The sequence below is a fragment of the Protobothrops mucrosquamatus genome, unplaced genomic scaffold (assembly GCF_001527695.2).
Source record: "Protobothrops mucrosquamatus isolate PMUCROS unplaced genomic scaffold, P.Mucros_1.0 scaffold1, whole genome shotgun sequence".
NCBI classification, from domain to species: Eukaryota; Metazoa; Chordata; class Lepidosauria; order Squamata; family Viperidae; genus Protobothrops; species Protobothrops mucrosquamatus.
In genome coordinates this window covers 6,011,922-6,027,117 of record NW_015386388.1, presented here as the reverse complement: position 1 = coordinate 6,027,117, position 15,196 = coordinate 6,011,922, and the positions used below count along the sequence as shown (strand labels likewise).

The 15,196-nt window shown below is 37.7% G+C and overlaps 1 protein-coding gene and 1 pseudogene across 1 annotated transcript in view; both read left to right on the top strand.

Annotated features, from left to right (window-relative positions):
• The window catches only part of ASIC2 (acid sensing ion channel subunit 2), a 187,221-nt gene that overhangs the window by 12,846 nt on the left and 159,179 nt on the right, over positions 1–15,196 (top strand). The gene's annotated exons all lie outside the window — the stretch shown is intronic.
• LOC107303006 overlaps positions 1–15,196 on the top strand; it is a 55,529-nt pseudogene that overhangs the window by 6,467 nt on the left and 33,866 nt on the right.

The following is a 15,196-nucleotide window of genomic DNA, read 5'->3' as shown; positions in this document are numbered from 1 at the left end:
ATACCATCACCAAGCTCAGCTTGTCTTTTTCCACTGTTAACCCCCACTGGCTGACCAAACACATTTTGGTTACATTAAAAACTGAACAGCCCTGTGTCAATCTGAATATAAATTGCAATATCTAAAGCACAAATGTTTCTGACTGGGCACAGTACACCAAATCAGCTGTGCTTTAAATGCATAGAACAATTCATGTACAGAATGTTTTATATATCACCGCTCAATATACAGAAATAGAATATCCTGCATACTACATTGGAGACAATGCTGAAACTATAATTTTGTTCCTGCTTTAATTTATTTTATTTGTTTATTTACTAGATTTATATCTTTCCTCGATTTGTTGCAAATCAGGGCAATGTATATATTGTAATTCCCTCTCTTCCTATTTCCTCCATAACAACAATCCTGTATGGTGGATTCGAATAAGAAAGAATGTCTTGCAGAAAATTATCTAGTCTGTTCCAATTTCTAGTCCAACACCTTTAACTAGAGCCCCAGACTGGTTCTGTACTCTCCTTGCACTCTCTCTACTTGGTAATTGTCAAGTAATACATACTAAGGTTAGATCTTTAGTTTGCCCAGATTTAAACTTTCTATTTACTTTCATTTTTTTGTCTGATAAACCAAACTGTCGAGTTTATTCAATTGTAGTGGGTGCAAATTATATATAATAAATTGATAAATAAAGAAGCCAAGTTTATAGTGAAGTGGGTTGGGCTGAGACAGAATGACTGCCTCAAAATCATCCAGCTGACTTTCATGACTAAGGTGGGATCATGAATTGATCTCTCTGCTTTCTAGCCTTACTCTCATATCATCACTTCACTGTTTTATGGTACATTAGAGATCAGCCCCCATATACATCAATATATGTAAATCCAAATGAGACCTCATTTACTTTGTTTATATATTAGAATAATTTATTGAAGACTGTTATAGATGGGTGTCTGAATTATGAGTAGGTTTGTGACAATTAACAAATAATTATTAAGTAATTGTGACAAAAATTTTCTTGCATTGATGAGCTGGTTAATATATATGATGTGATTAATGTGTTTAATCGGTGAAAAATAATGTTAAATCACCTAATGACTTATTTGAGCTGTTTCCCAATTAAATTTAAAAAAATGTCCATTTCTCAAGAACTGCTATTCCAGAGTCCTATAAAGTGATGTTTCCCCCACTACTTTTGAGAATCTTATCCATTCTTTTTCATAGAAGTTGGCTATTTTATCCAATGTTGTATAGAGGAAAAGGATGATGATGATGATGATTGAAGCTAATTATGTATAACTTTGAACTCAACAGGAAATGATGCATCTACAACTCATTTGCAATAAATATCCATATTGAATATATGTCTTACTACTTCAAATGTACAAGCAAAAGCCATCTGTTGCACCACTCCAATCTTCTGATCATTTATGATTCTTCTCTGTTCCTCATCTCTTCCATTTTCTAGACTGTCCTAACCCTTACCAAGACTGCTTTTGTATGGGATTCACATGAATCACTCCTTCATTTTCTGCTTAGATTGTCTCCCCCTTCCTGCACAGTTTCTTTGTTAATTGCTTTCTTAAACCCAAGCTTTCTGCTCCCTTTAATTTGCATGCTCCTTGCTTTCATCAGTTCATTTAACCTCTGCTTGAACAGTTCAGTCATTGGCAGCCTAGCATCTTCTGTCTTGCCAAGTCCATCAGTACAACTCAACTGATCATGACAAAAGGCTCCATTGTCAATAGTGCAAGATTATTGTATTCACCACAATATAAAATATAATTCATTTTAAAAGCACTATTTTAACTGTATTAATGCTCTGTTAGCTTTGTTCATTTGTTCCATTGGAAAGAGAGATGGGAGGTTATACCAAGTATTGCCTGTGATAGCTCTTTAAATTGTATTTGTTTGATTTCAACCATTCTTCTGATGACTTACATTTTGACTCCTTCAACATCCTAGTTGTTATGGCTTTTATTAGCCTTGGAGTGTAGAATATAAAACTTTCTACCATTGATTTTCATCTTTTCATTGCAAGTTTTATCCACATGCTTGTTTAGTGCTTCCTGTTTAAAAAAATATGGTTTCCCACATTTATTGACAATGACTCCCAGCCCCATCATCAGCAAAATTGTATTAACATTCAACTGCTTCAATTCTTTTCTTAGCCAAGGACTCTAATGACAGTTGTGTGCGGGGTGGGGTGGGGGAGATGCTTCTTAAGAATGATCCAGGAACAGTTCTATCAGTGATTTCTTTCCAACTCAGTGATTCTTGCTTTTCAATAACCTTTTAGCACTCTGAAGGTGAAAGGTGAAGTAGAAAATATTGTTTTCCTTCATTCATACAAAGTTGTGAAGATTCCGGAAATATTTAAAAACAAACTGTTAAAAAATGATTGAAAAATGCAAGAGAAAAAAAATATGGCAAGACTTGACAACACAATGTTTGAAAAGATTTCAAAAAGATTGTTACAGCCTTTTTCTTTTCTGCTGAAACATAAGCATTCATTTAAAATAGTAACTATTAAGAGCCCTTAACATTGCAGTGCTAAGAATAAATATTCAGAAATAAGTCCTGTCACCAATAGTAGAAAATATATGTAGCTCAGGGTTGTTAAGTTCCTGGTGTTCACTAGTTTGATTGTTTTCTTGCAAATCTTTCATTACAAGGCTATGTAATATCAATGCATTCTTAATTAAATTTGCATGTAACCTATATAAATAAAAATGAAAATGTTCGTTTGTTCAAAATCTTAAATCTCTGAAAGTTCTTTACCAATTGCTTTGAAATTTTGACACAACGTTGCATTCAAATATGCGCATGTTTTTATATACCTACTATTATATAGATGTCACACCTGTGACACAAACATGCGCTTTCTCTTTTCTTTTCCATTTAACCAGACTGAGCCACAGCAATGCGTGGCTGGGTGTAGCTAGTATGAAATAAATATATTTAAGATGCAGGCCTTAAACTATTAAAAAATGAGAAAATAAAACTTCTTTATAATAAAGGAGAATATTTGTAGCTCAGCATTTTAATGGGGGGCCCTTGGTACTCTCTGAGTTTGATCATTTTCTTGCAGACATTTCATTACCCAAACACATCAGTGTTGGTATGGAGTGGGGTTTCTCTCAGTTATACTGTTGTGGCTTGCCCTGTCACTGTTGCTGGGAGTGGTTTTGGAGATTCTTTGGTTGGGCTGTTGGTAGTTCCTTCATTAGAATATTATTTACTTCTTGATTCTGGGTAGCAAAGTACTGTAGTAAAGGAGCTCATCAACAGTTCTGTTGATTGCTGATGAGGAAGTATTTTGGTCTTTTTGTTCCCTTTTTGACTTGTTGATTGTCTCTTTTGCATAGTATATAAATATTGTTTATATCTATGTGTCTATAGATGGCCAGTTTGTCAGAGTCTGGGCTTCTAGAAATTTCTAGCATTTTTGGATTTGACTTGGTCTAGGATAATAACAGTTTCTCAGTTGAAACTATGGTTAAGTCTGTCCATATATTGTGAAATTAAAAGAGTTCTCATCATTTCTTCTAACTGCTGTTCATGGATGCGTTTTGTTAGTCTTCTGCCTGTTTGTCCTACGTAATAGCTGTTACAGTCATTGCACTGTACATTTGTAGATAACTCCTGTTTCTTTTTCTGGGCTGATGGATCTTTTAGTTTACTTAGGATATCTTGGAAGGCTTTAGTTTGTTTGTGTGCAATGGGGATGCCATGTGGTTGTAATTTGTTTTCCCCAGCGTATAAAAAGCATTGAATTCAGGCTTGAAAGGAGTCAAAACTCTGCTGATTTGAAGAGATGCTTCAGGCTTTGTGGGGTATGATCGTATATCAACTATCTTTCCATTTTCCAGCTATGAGCAAGATAGAGACTAGATAGAGACTAGATTGTAAAAAAGACTAGATAGTTTTCTTTGCAAAGTAATTTTGTTGACAAGCTCTTAGTACAGTGGTGGGATTCAGCCAGTTCTCACCACTTCGGCAGAACCGGTAGCTAATTTTTTGTTGCCCAGGCCCAGAATGGACTTCTGGAAGTGGCATCAACACAGAGAACCGATTATTCACATATTTGAATCCCATCACTGTCTTAGTATGTGGTTCGGCAGCGGCTGGGAGGGGATAGTGACTGGGAGCTTCCCACTGGGGATGTGAAAATGAGAAGCCAATGGGCACCACCTCCACCCTGCCTACCACCCCACTGCCACTGCTGCTGAATGGTCCAAGCTCCGAACAGCCTGGAGCTCGGCACAGATATAATGGTAGCAATAGTAGTGGTGGCAGAGGATGTGAAAATGGGAAGCCCCTAGCCGCTGCTGCTGCTGCTGCTGCTGCTGTGTACTCTGCCCACTGGCTCATTCGCTTGCCTGCCCAGCTCTCCATCTGGGCACCTGCGGTGAGTTGTCCCCATGTTGAATTGTCCTGCAACAATATTGTGGCAGTGAGTTGATAGAGGTAATGTGTCAATGGTGAGGAGGGCTGCCCTCAGCTGGCCACCCCCAGCTGGCTGCAAGAGTTGTCCTGGATTCCCACTCTTTTTACCAGCTTAAATTTCTTTGCTTCTTTGCTGTGTTTCAGCTCATTTTTCATTACTAGCATTTGATTTCTTGGTTTCTCAAAGACAACTTTTTAAATTTTGACTGCTATTCAAAATAATTTTACAAGCTACCTTGTAATTTAGTTGTTAACTGTTAACTGTTAAAACCCTTTATCTTTGATTTAATTTAGACAGGGTTTTTCCTTTGATGGATAGCTTAAAAAAGTTTATTAGGAATAAGCTACTAAAGTGGACCACTATATTAAGGGCTCTCAAAAGCAGTTGCCACATGTCCATGTTGCTTTCCTTGCATGTATTCACTGTCCCCCAGTCCACATTGCCAGGCAACAAATCCAATAGAAAAGAATGGGGAGAGAAGGAAAGGGTGCTAGAGGGAAAAGGACAAAGTAAGAGTATAAAAAAAGATGGCTAGGCAGAACATGTTGTGATGTGAGACTCTGAAAGGCACGTAGCTCGAAGTCATCTTAGTCCTTGCAGTACCAAAAATTAGACCATGTTAAATATTTTGGGAAGAATGGAAACTTGGGATGGTGTTAATACTTAATTCTGTCTGAGATTCTAGTGCAAATGAGGGATTAAAAAGTTTAGGATCACAGGAACGACCAGAAGCTCTTGTAGCTATATCTGTTTTCCCTATCTATTATATTTTTTTCTGGTTAGACAGTGTAATCTTGATGGGGCAGCAGGCAAATTGATATCCTACAGAAGCAGAAAGAAATAGAAAACTGTTTTCTAGATTTAAGATTGCAAATATTTTCATGGAAGTTTGTGATGCAGGTGAAATCTCAGGAGCTTTGAGACATGCTCTACAATATTGCTACTGGTGGGGGACTTCAGCACTCCATCTACTGCTCCTTGCCACTACCCATAATTAGGAGCAGTAGGATAAATTGTACACATCTGAAAGAGAACACGCACATTTAGTTAACATATATGATTGATGCAATTTGCAGAATTCCATGTTTGACATCAGGGAATTTGCTGAATTTTGGAATACAAACAGTTCTATGCTGTAACATTGCTGGGTGGGTAGGTAACATCTGAATACTCTAATTCCACTTTTGGATTGTTTTCTTTCAACCGATTTTTTTTTCTGGCTGTATGTGATCGGCATACATTCCTTTATTTTATTCTAAGTGGAAAACTTATCAAAGTTGCACGTTGCACTAAAGCTGCACTCATGATTCAGTTATCCCAATTAAAGGACTAAACAAAGAAAGTATAGCCATTTCATCTAAGATAACATGAGCAAGGAAATAATCACTGCAATTGAATGCTTTGTATCACTAGAAGAGAGGTTCAGATTGTGGGAGAGGAGGTGAGGTGAGGGAGGTGTTGGGAAGAGTCTGCAGTGTTTTCTCATTATTTGGTTGTGAAGCAAAGCATGGCAAGAGGCGTGATTAATGGGACACCTTTGGAATCTCCAGAGTTAATTACAAGTAAAGTGTATGTGTTATTTTCTTACTCTACATAATCAGATGGAAATTTCTGTGTTAATTTGCAGCATGGTGAAATATTTGTCCACTTTCCCTCAGGTTGTCAAAAGAAGTGGTTCTGCTTTTTCCTAGACACAAAGAGAACACTTCTAATTTTGTTTTCTCTTTACTAAACTTTGGTTCAGCAGCCAGCCCAGGGATGCTGGGTTAAAAAACACACTCTTCAGGTCTGAATTTGAATACTTCCCTAAAAAAATCAAAAGGTTGGAAACTTTTGCATGTAGTTTAACTACAGGTTATTACATCATCAAAATCAATGATGCCTCTAATCTTAACTATGGTTTGGTTGAAAAGAGCCAATTTCAAGTGAAAAGTTATAAAGTTAAGCTTTTCAATAAAACCCTAAACATTAATTACAGTTTATAGTTTGGATGAAACGCTTAATGGAAAATGAAAGTGAATACCCCTGGTCTTATTATGGGAGTACTAGGGGTCTGCCAATGAAAAGGAGTCTGCTCTTGTCAGATATTTCAATCGTGGAAAGAGAGCATTGTTACATTTTCATATCAGATGCATGTTGAAATCTCTGTTTAAAAATTACTAATTTTCAAAAATGCATCCCAAAAAAGAAACACATTTTAGAATATGTGCTAAAATGTATTTTTACATGTTTTACATACATACATATATAGGAGCTATTTACATTCTTTTAAAAGAACACATCATGAAAATATACTTTAAAAAGTATATGGCAGAAGAACTTGTGTTTAAAAACTGAGAAAACTTAAAAAAATAAATGCATTTGATAATCTTGCAAAAAATTCAAATGGATCTAAATTTCTGGTAAATTTTTAGGAAAAAAACATTTTAATGTTAATGGATGAGAGCCTGTGACATATTATATTAAGTCCTTTTGATTTTCTGATCCCAAATTATAGTTTTAACCACTATAATAGATAATAATTTGTGACCCTTCTCTCTCTCTCTCCCTGTCCCCCCGCCATGAATTATTAGGAAGGAACAGGATTAGTAGAATAAAAAGAAATAATAATAAATAATTCTTAATTGACAAATGATTGTTTTATTATTATGATGGGTTGCACAGTCAGCCAGATGTTTAGATTGTATTTGGCATTTTTATCCACCTATTGAAGCAGATGTTGTTTGCCGGGGTTAAAAATATCTTGGCAGGATGTAAGCTGTTCCAAGTAAAGCTATCCTTTGCAATTGACTGATGGTGATATAGTCAATGCCTCATCTGCAAAGATGTTGAAGAAATAGGAGACTACCTAGTTAGCTGTTGCATAGTCTAACTACTAACGATGCAACAATGTACATTAGAATATCTGCACGAAATACCATTTGCTTACAAGCAAGAACTGGTGAAATAGACAGAGTGATAGAAAAATGAAGAAATTAAGGTGATCTGGGATCTACCACATAACAATTGTTGATAAGAAAGACAAAAAAGTCTGGATAGTAGATATAGTGGTATCTGGTCACAGCAGAATAGAAGAGAAACAGCTGGAGAAAATTACAAAATACAAAGACTTACAAATAGAAGTAGAATGACTGTGGCAAAATGCAGCAAAGAAAGTACCAATAATAAAAGGCCCTTGGGTGCAGTTCCTAAACAATTGGAGCATCACTTGAATGCCATTGGCATTGACAAAATTACCATCAGTCAATTGCCAAAGGCAGCTTTATTTAGAATAGCTTATATTCTGCAGCCATAACTTTAACACCATCAAACAACAACTTCTGCTTATCCCAGTTCCTTAGGAAGGACTGGATAGGTGGATAAAATGCCAAATTTAGTCTAAATATCTGGCTGACTGTGCAACCAAACATAAATAATACCAGTAATCTTTATGTATGTCATCATTGGGTTTCAAACTTACCATTTCAATAGCTTTATTTAGGTTCAGAGGAATAGATTGAACTAATGATTTGCAGCCCTGAAGCATAATTGGTATGATTAGGGATTTTAAACAGCTGCTTGCAGCATATAATAACTCATAATATTTGTGAATCAATGTGAATTTTCTTTGCAAGTATGAGCACACATGGAGCTTACAGAGCCACCTTTAGCTCTATGAAATTTTTGTTGCATATTGACAGGTTGTAATCTCCCATTAAAACCAATTAATTATGTATTCTTGTGAAATCTGTGGATGATTAGTTTCCTGTTTTTCAAGAAGCGGTATTAACACTTGCTGGTATGTTTGCCTGTCCCTTTGTTTGGTTTTGGATGTAAACAGACAGTTTCCATTTTTCTCTAACAATTTCTGGAGTGAGGCACAACTGCTCAGGGAAAGTGCTGTCTAGTTCCCATGTTAGGAGCAATCATGTCTCTATTATGCTCTGCTTGTGAGTGTCCCTAGAGTTTAAGGCTAGCGCTAGCTAGTACTGAAAAAGGTGAGATTGGTTCAATAAAGCTATTCTTACTCTTGTCTCAATGTAGGGATATAGAATTTAGCATGAGAGTAATGGAGCAACTCTCACAAAGATCAATCAATGAGCATATGGTATTTAAATTCTTGTTTGAACTTTTAAAATCTGAGAAGCAAATCTACCTTATGCCTGTATGTTCTGGTTAAAAAAGTGATTTAAAACCTGTATTATATCACATATATTCTGTACTGTAATTAGTTAAAAAGGAACTACATAGGAAGCTTTCTTGTAAATGTCTGATCTAATTTATCTGGCTCTCCTGGTATTCAGATTTTTAGAGGGAGAGACTTTTACAATTCTATTTGGAGATGTTAGGGGTTGAATTTGGAGCTTTCTCTCTTCAAAATAAGTGACACTTGGCTACAGAGTCAGAACACTGATTTGTGTTGCAGCTTTATGGGTGGGAATAAAGGATGATTGTTCTGCAGGCTATGTTTCTAGTATTTGTTTCTGGTGTGATTGGTCTGGAGTTCCATACTGCTTCCCATTTGGGATGGGAGAACATCTGCAGAATTTCCAGTTTCTTTCTATATTTGAAGAGAGTTGTGAACCTTCTTCATAATATTTGTTTATACTGAAAATCAATTGGTTCCCCTTCCCTAAACCCATCTCCCTCAAATTGTGTTGGGACATCCAGGAAGAATACCCACATATGTGTACAAGCGCACAGATGTGCATATGTGCATGTACGTTTCCTTAGGTTGCTAGTTCAAGTTCCCAACCTTTCACCAATACAGAAGCCAAACAAGGCAGATATAGCTTGCTGGGGCAGAAAAGGCAAGATTGGGATGTTTTAGAAGAGCTTTGTATGCGTTAATGTAAGACTTGAAAGGATTTGGACTATTCTGATTATCCCAAATGACTACCTTAGATTCTAGAACCTGAACTTTATGAAATAAAACTTTGCAATATGATTGAATTAAAACTAATGTGTAATTTGCTTATGCTTCCTCGTTTCCTCTTTTATGTTTTGCATGTATTTTTTTTGTCCTTATAAAATTTCAGTAGTGACACACTTGATTAATTTATTTACTGTTTGGGGGGGGGGGAAATTGTTTTAATCATTCATTCCAAACAATATACTGTTTCATGCAATGGGTTTTGAAACTTGTAATCTTTCCCTTTTTCTTTTCCTTTTTATACTTTTTCTATCCTCCTGTCTCACCCTACTGGATCTCTTAATATTTGTAATTTACTTTTTGAATAATAGGCATTCCCACGTCCCCCATGAAGAAAATCATCTTTAGGCCCTTGAGTTTTAAAGTTTCTTAATAATATCAGAGAGCAGCACAAATTAAAAATTAAAACAGTTGCTAATCTCCTGAAAGCCCACATACACACAACAGGCACAAAGATTTTCAAATGCTATTCAGTTATGAAGAACTGCTTATTGTGATATAATGAGATGTAATTTTCAAATAGGATTTTCAGCTTGGGAGAAAAAGAGAAATAGGAAATACATTTTTTTTTCCCACAGAGCTTTTCTCTAGCAGTTGGAATAGTGAGTCCACGAGCTGCCTGGTCATAATGAGAGCGACTTATAGCCAATACAAGAGGCCACATGTGAACTAGCTTTTAATACTGAACCTGGTGTGATAGCATAAGAGTGTTTTAGGGTTGCAAAGTTAAATGAAGACCCACTGGAACTTGTGTGCCATGGATTAAACTAAACATAGAGAGTTTAGTTATTAGATTTGGGTATGATCTCTGAAGAAACCACCTTTTATCTTAAAAAAAACAAACAAACCCCAATGCTGAAGTATCAAATAAGGTCTGATTTTTTCAACAAGACAAAGACTTTTAGGATTTTGTAGAACATAATGCTCTGTTTAATGGAAGCTCTTTAAAAAGCTGTTCTACTGATTGCTATGGCTCCCGGGGTCTTAAAAGCCAATAAGACTTGAATGATCCCTGAACATGTTTTACTGTAGGTTTGTGAAAAAACCACTGTCACTTATCACCACCATCTCCATCTCTGATACACTAACAACAGCCAAGCTCCTATAACTGACACCATCCCTTTGGGCCCCCCACCTCTAGTGATCACAGAAAATGATGTGCAAGGTCTATTTCACAGACAAAAGCCTGGAAAAGCACCAGGCCCAAACAAGGTAATTCCTTCTTGCTTGAAAGCTTGTGCTGACCAACTGATCAAACATCTTCACCCGCAAACATTCTACTATCATCCCAGTGCCGAAGAAACCCTCCATCAAGGAGCTGAATGACTATAGACCAGTTGCTCTGACATCTATAGTTATGACAACCTTTGAAAGGCTAGTGCTGGCCCACCTGAAAACCATTGCAGATCCACTGTTAGACCCCTTGCAATTTGCCTACTGAGCAAAGAGATCGGCAGATGATGCTGTTAATATGGTTCTGCACTACATGCTACAACATCCTGAACCTCCAAGGACCTATGGAAGATCCTTTTTGTAGACTTCAGCTCAGTATTCAATAGCATCATTCCAGACATTCTTCTAATTAAATTAATTCAGCTTGCCGTGTCTGACCACACTTGTAAGTGGATCATAAGCTGTCTAAAAGCAGAAAGTAGCAGGTGAAGCTAGGCAAAATCATATCAGATCCTGTACAATTAACACAGGGCCCTCCCCAGGTCTATATGCTCTCTTCTTTCTATAGACCAATGACTGAATCTCAAAGAATCCCTCTGTTAAAGTATTGAAGTTTGCAGATGATACAACAGTGATGGGTGGTGTCATTCAAGACAATAACGAATCTGCATACAGAGAGGAAGTTGAACAACTAGCCTTGTGGTGCAGCCAGAACAATCTTGAACTGAACACACTCAAAACAGTAGAAATGATAGTAGATTTTAGAAGCCTTCCTGTTCTACTCCTTACAATATTAGACAACACAGTATCAACAATAGAGACCTTCAAGTTTCTAGGTTATATGATATCTTAAGATTTAAAATGGACACCTAACACCAAAAATGTCATCAAAAAAGGACAACAAAGAATGTTCTTCCTGCGCCAACTCAGAAAGCTCAGATTGCCCAAAGAGCTGCTGATGGAATTATTGAGTCTGTCATTTGCACCTCTATAACTATCTAGTTTGGCACTGCAACCAAACAAGACAGATTTCAACGGATAGTTAGAACTCAATCTTTTCAATCAATCAATTTATTACAGTCAAAGGCCACACATAAATCAAACATCCAAATAAAACAAAACTAAACAGAACCATCACAAGTGGACATAGCAATACATCACAATCAATGATGCAATCAATGGGCGACCAAGGTCTGCCTAGTTTTACAGACAGTATATCAAAAACAAGCTAACTTCAGAAAAACTGAATCATACTGACCTGACAACAAAAATACATTGAGTATAGTCTAAAACTGATAAAACACGTAATAAAATCAATTATAAAAGATTATTAAAAAGATCTAAAATGATTGTTTATTTTTCTGGCGAATCCCCAATGCTGCTGCACAGAATCTAGCCATCTGCGCCATGAGATAGTTAGAACTGCAGAAAAAACCATTGCTACCAGCCTATCTTCCATTGAGGACTGCACGAGCCAGAAAGAGGGCTGTGAAAATATCTACAGACTCCTCACATCCTGGACATAAATTGTTTCAATTTCTTCCCTCAAGATGACACTATAGGGCATTGCACGTCAGAACAACTAGACACAAGGACGGTTTTTTGCCCATGACGTCACTCTGGTAAACAAATAATTCCTGTCAAACTACCTAGTAAGGCTGTATTACTATTATTCTCCTCATCTTTCCTATTACCTATCTCCTTATCTTCTTAGGATTATAACTTTGTTGCTTGTATCTTACAATTTATATTAATTGTTTTATTTGGTATCTTAGTATGATTTATGTTGTTTGCTTATTTAGTATCCTATGACTATCATTAAGTGTTGCATCCGTGATTATGACGAATGTATTTTTATGTTGATTATGATCATGATTTATCACCTGTTGCTTGTATGTACACTGAGACCTTATGCACTACAGACAAATTCCTTGTGTGTCCAACCACATTTGGTCAATAAATAAAGAATAAGAATAAAGAAATTAGACACTTTAAAATGACTGTAAACACCAGATAAGTGCTTTTAATCTTTAATATAAGAAAATGAAACTGTATCTTTATAAATTTTAAGAATTCAGACTATGTAGCAAAAATCAAGACAAGGTGTTGCTATAGAAATATTTAAATATATATTTAAATATTTAAATGGATTAAGGGCTCAGATACTTTTTGAATATTTCATTTTGAATATTAAGACTTTGAAATTAATTTTAAAGAATAAATGCATTTTTATGGGAAAGAAAAGTTATTTTGATGTTGGGAGACACGATTAAACAGCAAGATTGTTTTATAGACTCATAGAATCATAGAATAACAGGGGGAACTTGTTTGGACTTTCGGCTGAAACCTGGATTGGAAAACATGTTGTTTATTGGAGTTGAGTTATGGGATGAAGAGTTTTAATTTGTTAACTAAGAGGAAGTGAGGAGATACTGAAACTAGTTATATTTATGATGAGGGTAGGAAATAATTTAATATCTAGAATATTTAGAAAAATAAATATCTTAATTTTTTTCTTTCTTTTTTCTGTCTTGCATTTTTAATTATCTTTTCTTTTTAGTTTATTATTATCTTTTATTATTATAATTGACACTTTTAATAAAATATTATTTAAAAAATTACATGGTGAATTCTGTGCCAACAGGAGGATCTGGACAGACTTGAACACTGGGTACTATCTAACAAAATGAAATTAAATGGTGAAAAAAGTAAGGTTCTACATTTAGGCAAGAAAAACCAAATGTACAGGTATAGTATAGAGGGTACCTTGCTCAATAGTAATAACTGTGAGAGGGATCTCGGAGTCCTAGTGGACAATCATTTAAATATGAGCCAGCAGTGTGCTGCAGCTGCCCAAAAAGCCAACACAGTGCTAGGCTGCATTAACAGAGGAATAGAATCAAGATCACGTGAAGTATTAATACCACTTTACAATGACTTGGTAAGGCCACACTTGGAATACTGCATCCAGTTTTGATCACCGGGATGTAAAAAAGATGTTGAGACTCTAGAAAGAGTACAGAGAAGAGCAACAAAGATGATTAGGGGACTGGAGGCTAAAACATATAAGGAACGGTTGCTGGAATTGGGTATGTCTAGTTTAATGAAGAGAAGGACGAGGGGGGACATGATAGCAGTGTTCCAATATCTCAGGGGCTGCCACAAAGAAGAGGGAGTCAGGCTANACAAAAGTTGGCTGAGTGGGCCAATCACAGGGAGACTGAGTTCTAGTGTCGTCTATGGAACAAAAGTTGGCTGAGTGGGCCAATCACCCGGAGACTGTGAGTTCTAGTCCCATCTAAGGCACAAAAGTTGGCTGAGTGACTTTGGGCCAATCACCCGGAGACTGTGAGTTCTAGTCCCGTCTAAGTCACAAAACCTGGCTGAGTGACTTTGGACCCATCACCCAGAGACCGTGAGTTATAGTGCTATTTAGGACACGAAAGCTGGCTGGGCGACTTTGGGCCAGTCCCCAGGAGGCTCTGAGTTCTAATCCCACCTTATGCGCAAAAGATGGCTGGGTGACTTTGGGCCAGTCACCAGGAGATGGTGAATTCTACTAATGCCTTCGCCTTTAAACCCAGCTGGATGATTTTGGGCCAATCCCCCTCCCCCCCCCCCGTCTCTCTCTCTCCGGCCAACCTACCTCATAAGGTTGTTGTTCAGGAAAACAGGAGGGGGAAGATCTATTGGGTATCTTTTCCATCTTGAATTATTTGCAAAGTAATCAAGGCAGGACAGCAATAAATAAATAAATGGACATTTGCCCCCCCCCAAGTAGGAAAGATGCTAAAATGCTACCGACCAAATCGGGGGCTTTGTTGATGGGTCTCGTTCTAGTCCTGTCTCTTGGCCAGAACGGACAGCCCTTGGTCCGGTATACAATAAGCTTTCTTGCCTCTGACAGGGGGCTGGAATAGAACAGGGCTTTTCAACCAGTGGTACGGGTACCACCGGTGGTACATTGGCATGTGGCATGTGGTACGCGACCATCCTAGAAAAGTGGTAGCTGGGGAGGGGAATGAGCTGAACCGGTGGCAGCACCGCACAAGCCTGAGCGAGAGACGGCTGGAGCTGCAGGGCTGTCAGGGCTCAGCAGAAGCGCCAGGATCAGTGCCGCTTTCCAGCTGATCGGCGCTTCTTCGGGGCTGTCAGGGCTCAGCGGAAGCGCCAGGATCAGTGCCAGGATCCAGTTGGAGCTCAGCGCTGATCCTGGCGCTTCTGCTGAGCCCAGAAGAAGCACCAATCAGCTGGAATGTTGCAGCCTCTCCAGGGTCTTGTGATTTACATTCAGATGCTTGGCAACGGATTCATATTTATGACGGTCACAGTGTCCCAGGGTCATGTGAAGTGACCAAAATCTGCTGCAACCACCCAGCAGACGGGGGGAGGAGACGGGACCAGGTCTTGAGACGGTTGTGTGGGAGGAGTTTGACTCTGTTGCTCCCGAGGACGTGGACAGGGCCTTGGGGAGGCTGAATGCAACCACATGTTTATTAGATCCGTGTCCCTCCTGGCTGGTACTGGCAGCTCGGGAGGGTACACGAGCCTGGTTCCAGGGAATTATTAATGCTTCTTTGCAGGAGGGTGTCTTCCCTGCGGCCTTAAAGGAGGCCGTTGTGAGGCCCCTCCTCAAGAAGCCTTCCCTGGACCCAGATGAGTTG